Here is a 6,000-nt window from a genome sequence, read left to right as displayed (position 1 = left end):
GGTTCAGATCAGGGGGGCCGTTCCTCCCAATCACGCCCCTCCAGGTGTCACTGTCGTTGCCCACGTGGGCGTTGAAGTCCCCCATTAGAACGATAGAGTCCCCAGTCGGAGCACTTTCCAGCACCCCTCCCAGAGACTCCAAGAAGGTCGGGTACTCTGCACTGCCGTTTGGCCCGTAGGCACAAACAACAGTGAGAGACCTATCCCCGACCCGTAGGCGCAGGGAAATGACCCTCTCGTTCACCGGGGTAAACTCCAACACATGGCGGCAGAGCTGGGGAGCTATAAGCAAACCCACACCAGCCCGCCGCCTCTCACCATGGGCAACTCCAGAGTCCAGAGTCCATCCTCTCTCAAGGAGTGTGGTTCCAGAGCCCAAGCCGTGCGTAGAGGTGATCCCGACTACCTCTAGTCGGAACCTCTCAACCTCACGCACGATCCCCGCTAGCGAGGTGACATTCCACGTCCATAGAGCTAGTTTCCGTGTCCGGGGATCGGGTTGTCTAGGCCCCCACCTTCGACTGCCGCCCGATCCTCTCTGCACCGGCCCCTTATGGTCCCTCCTGTGGGTGGTGAGCCCACGGGAGGGCGGCCCCATGTCGCTCGTTCGGGCTGGGCCCGGCCGGGCCCCATGGGGAAAGGCCCGGCCACCAGGCGCTCGCGAACGAGCCCCAACCCTGGGCCTGGCTCCAGGGTGGGGCCCCGGCTGCGCCATGCCGGGCGACGTCACAGAACACACGATTTCTTTCATCATTAAGGGGTTTTTGAACCGCTCTTAGTCTGACCCATTGCCTGTTCAGGTACACCAGATTATCTGACTTTGGGTATCCAGGGGTATCCAACAGGGGCAAATTGTATAGCAGGAGGACTGAAGTTAGCCACTAACAAGGAATGGCTCCCATAAGGGTTTTCCTCTAAAGTAGGTCTTTGTCAATACACCTTAGACTCATATATATTTTCCAGTCCAATCCTTAGGGAAAGTGGATGCTCTCTCTCCTACACATTTCAACTAGATGAGAGACTAGAACTTCCTCATAGGTTTTACGCTGTATGCATGTTCATCACTATTAATACCTCAGGAAAAGTACTATTTAGACCAGAGGTAAGAAGCAGACAAACTAACTCTCCTCCATTAGTGAACCATACTGTTTGCAGGTGGGACAGAATAGCCCTTTTAGAATGTTTGTTTACCCCAGGGTCTCCTGGGACTGTATCTTCTGCCCAGATGTGTAAAACAGCTTTATGGGATCAGGAAAAGAAGGAAGCAGTTATAGGCAACGATTGCCCAGACAAAGTAATGATAACCCATGTGCCCATAAGATACAAAGTCAGAATTATATTTTCTGTAATTAACCCATCCACATTAACCATTGGCACTGTGTTCTACTATACTTTCTCCACCCTGGAAAAAGCTCCAATACCAGAGAACCGGGTGATTCGCCCAGGCCATCAGGTGGTAGTTGTAAATTGTAACAGACCCAAGGTGACTGACACACACCACGATTCACCCAAAGAGGTTGGTCACAATACTCTGCCAGCCTCTCTTTCTGTTCAGGACCATGCTGTTAAAGGATGCGTAAAATCTATCTACCTAATAACTGGGCTGGCACTTGGATTGGCATATGTCATTACAGGAATGTTGTACATCCATCCATCCATCCATCTTCTTCCGCTTATCCGGGGCCGGGTCGCGGGGGCAGCAGTCTAAGCAGGGATGCCCAGACTTCCCTCTCCCCAGACACTTCCTCTAGCTCTTCCGGGGGGACACCGAGGCGTTCCCAGGCCAGCCGGGAGACATAGTCCCTCCAGCGTGTCCTAGGTCTTCCCCGGGGTCTCCTCCCGGTGGGACGGGACCGGAACACCTTCCCAGGAAGGCGTTCCGGAGGCATCCGAAAAAGATGCCCAAGCCACCTCAGCTGACCCCTCTCGATGTGGAGGAGCAGTGGCTCTACTCTGAGCTCCTCCCGGGTGACCGAGCTTCTCACCCTATCTCTAAGGGATCGCCCAGCCACCCTGCGGAGAAAACTCATTTCGGCCGCCTGTATCCGGGATCTTGTCCTTTCGGTCATGACCCAAAGCTCATGACCATAGGTGAGAGATGTTGTACATTTATACCTAATTACAACTCCACTGTTTCTGACCTAGTTAATGAAATTTTTCCCACCAGGCCCACAATGATGACATCAAATGACCAGAAAATCATAGAATGTCGGTTGCCCAGAAAACCCAGTCAAAGACTAAGATATGACAATCTGGACAGTTACTATATGGGGACTTCAGTTAACTATTCTCTTCCCAATAAGGAATAGACTGTCTGTACTCCGTATGCTATTATGTTGTTTAATCATTCGAGTGCAAAAACAGTAGTAAAAACGAAAAGCAGTCATTTATGACTATCAGACCTATATTTGAAGAAATGTATTGGCCAATTTGATGTAAAGCTGAAATAAACTCCACATAATACATTGCCTAATTTCCTGAGATGTAAAACATTCATTCACAATTCCCATAATGGAATAGATTGTATGGGGTCGTCAACTGGAGTGCAGGCTCTTAAAACCGGTTAAGCCATTTAAACTGCACTGTCAATGGGGCTGATTTGTCTATGAGTATTAGGCCTAGATGTCTGAGATCATGAAATCTCATTTAGTTTTCTCCTACAGAAGTAGCATCAGTTGAGGCATTGACATTTAAGAAAGCTGGGCAGCTTGTGTCAGCGTTCATTAAAGCCATTCATGTTAGCACCTCCATGCATCAACACAGCACCCCCTTAGCACCTCCCGTGAACATCAAAATAAGTTACAAATAAAAACAACACTAACGGAATTGTTCTGAAGAATTTATGTGGGGTGTATTTTAATGTAATTCGTTTTTAGAGCCAAATAAAAAAATAAAAATGCTATAGTGTGTGTGTCTTTGAAGTTTTAGTTTTTTTCGTATTCCTATCATAAGACCCTAAATACATTCTTGTATTACTCAAATTAATTTGATGTTTAAAACAAATAAATCCTGCAATTCATTCTTTGTTCATTGTTTAAACATTTGAATTATCTTAAGAAATAATAAAATACAAAGCAGAACTATTTGTTACGATCATAGTTTTGAAGTACGGCAGGTTAGAAAAACACTTATGACAATTGGGCGAATAGGCTGTCAGAGTTTACTCTAATACTGTATTTAATATACAAATGCGTCAGTCGTTTATTTGATGCCTCAACTCATTTGTTTTATCAAATCAGTCAATATCACTGTTAAAATTCCCGAATTCTAGCCTTATAGAATAGCTACCAAACATATGTTTTAAATAGCCATACTGTATAATAGCCCACATTTAAGACACTATAACAGGAAGGTGTGCTAGGAACTTTTGTTCAACAATAGACTCCAAGAACTAAGTCAAGCTTCCCAATTTATCCCCACCCGACAGACTGATTCCAAACTCCCCCATTGCATTCATAATAGGATCATCTCATATTCGCTAAAACAATGAAAACAAAGAAACCAGCATTCACACATTTAAATATATTCAATTAGCACCATTCAAAACTAGACACTTGGTCATGCAGGATTCTTCATTTAGTAAACATTTACCTATAACAAACAATATATAACATGCATCATTGAAACCTATTGGAGAGTTCATCCCTTTATGGGACACACTGAAAGACCAAACATCAGTGCAGTTAATCCAACAAAAGTCATATTTCTACTTTGTTGATTTGTCCATCTCCACACCCGGTTTGTCTGAGCAGATGGGACTACCTTGGCCCCCCACCATGTATGTCTGTTCCTTTCAAGAAACAAATAGGCCCGCTGGTGTGAGATTAGAATGTCCCACTGAGTTTAGACACCTAACCCTAACCCAAAAACACGGCAACCTTCACAAACCTTTCCAAACACAAGAACATGAGCAAGAAGCGGCTATGGTTGAGGCTTACTAGTTGAAAGCATACAGGGATACAGACAGAAGTGTAAATTGCAAAAGACAAAGTTGAGAAAGCATTTTAAACTGACTGTCACAGGCATCAAATACTCGGTACTGAACCCACCACGTCCAGTTCCACAGTTTCCAGGTTGCCACGAATGTTGTCTCCCATTTATTAATTGCACCTGTTTTGTTTGTTCCAGGTTTGTTCCAGGTTCAGTGTCAAGTATTTGGTCATTGCCTAAGTCACTCTCTGTTTGGGAATTAATCTATTTTGTTTTCTTTTTGATCAAAGACCTTAGTCATGTTTTGTTGGCCTAGGTTTTGTTTAATAATAAACTTGGACTTTGTACACTTGCATCCTGAGCCTTCTGAGTAATTTGTTACACTGACATATTCCCTATTTAAACTCTCTCGCCGGTCCATTTATCAGTTTGCAATGACTTGTAATATCCTAAACTTGCTTTAGACACTTGCAGTACTATTTTTCCCACCCTAAACCACCCTGAACTAGCTTGTACTATACCGGTCTCATTTGGTAAGGGAAGACAAGGAGGAGACAAGTTGTGTTATTGTTTGAGGCAGGATTCTACACAGTGTCCTTTAATGATGATTGAATAAAGAACCAATAAGGATTTACTTCCTTGTGCTAATTACACATGTTGTCTAAGAGAACTTAAGTGCAAGTCTAGTGTTGGGGGTTCTGATTTTGGTAACCGTCCTGAGTTTTTGAGTGAGACAATGTCAAGGTTTGATTGCAGACAAATGTCCAGAGGAAGATTGTCATGAAGTTCTTCAACAGATATTGTGTTCTAATGGAGAAAAAAAAAATAATTCAGTTATGCATACACTATAAACCCAAATAGGTTAGCAGAACTAAAAAAAAATGTAGGCAACTGATTGCTTTAAGTTTATTTACTCAAAAGCCATTTAATTGTGGAAATTGCATACAGTTGTGCTTAAAAGCTTCCATACCATAGGAGAATTGGTAATACAGCTCCAGAAAAAATTTAAAGACCACTGCACCTTTTTCTTTCCTTTCCAAAAAAGTTTTGAGTGAGGAACAGAAGCATTCAATTTGCAGCTGTCTCTTGAGCAGGCAAAACATCTTTTATTTCTTATGGGATTCACATTCAACTGTAGGTTATAACAGAATGGCACAATCATAAAACAAAACATGGCAACAAAGAAAGAAATGTACTGACCCTTGCTCAAAAGGCTGCATACCCTTAGTTCTTAATATTGTGTATTGCCCCTTTTAGCATCAATGTCAGCATGCAGTCTTTTGTAATAGTTGTTTATGAGGCCACAAATTCTTGCAGGTGGTATAGCTGCCCATTCGTCTTGGCAAATGCCTCCAGATCATGCAAAGTCTTTGGTCGTCATGCATAAACCGCACGTTTGAGATTTCCTCAGAGTGGCTCGATGATGTTAAGGTCAGGAGACTGTGATGGCCACTCCAGAACCTTCACCTTTTTCTGCTGTAACCACTGGAGGGTCAGCTTGGCCTTGTGCTTAGCGTCATTGTTGTGCTGGAAAGTCCAAGAGCTTCCCATGCACAGCTTTTGTGCAGAAGAATGCAAATTGTCTGCCAGTATTTTCTGATAACATATAGCATTCATCTTGCCATCAATTTTCACAAGATTCCCTGTGTTTTTAGAGCTCACACACCCACAAAACATCAGTGAGCCACCACCATGCTTCACAGTGGGGATGGTATTCTGTTCACTATAGGTCTTGTTGATCCCCCTCCAAACATAGCGCTTTTAGTTGTGACCATAAAGCTCTATTTTGGTCTCATTGCTCCAAATTAGTGTGTGCCAGAAGCTGTGAGTCATCTCAAGGTGTTGTCAGGCATATTGTAACTGGGCTTTTTTGTGGCATTGGCGCAGTAAAGTCTTCTTTCTGGTAACTCGACCATGCAGCTCATTTTTGTTCAACTATCGTCGTTTTGTGCTCCTTGAAACAACTAAGTATTTTTCTGGAGCAGCCTGTATTACTCCTGAGGTTACCTGTGGGTTTTTCTTTGTATCCCGAACAATCCCGAACAAATCTTTCTTGGTCTACCTGACCTT

Source organism: Esox lucius, chromosome 3, assembly GCF_011004845.1.
Source record: "Esox lucius isolate fEsoLuc1 chromosome 3, fEsoLuc1.pri, whole genome shotgun sequence".
NCBI classification, from domain to species: Eukaryota; Metazoa; Chordata; class Actinopteri; order Esociformes; family Esocidae; genus Esox; species Esox lucius.
The sequence above is the reverse complement of the archived record's forward strand: the minus strand, read 5'-3'. Positions refer to the sequence as shown.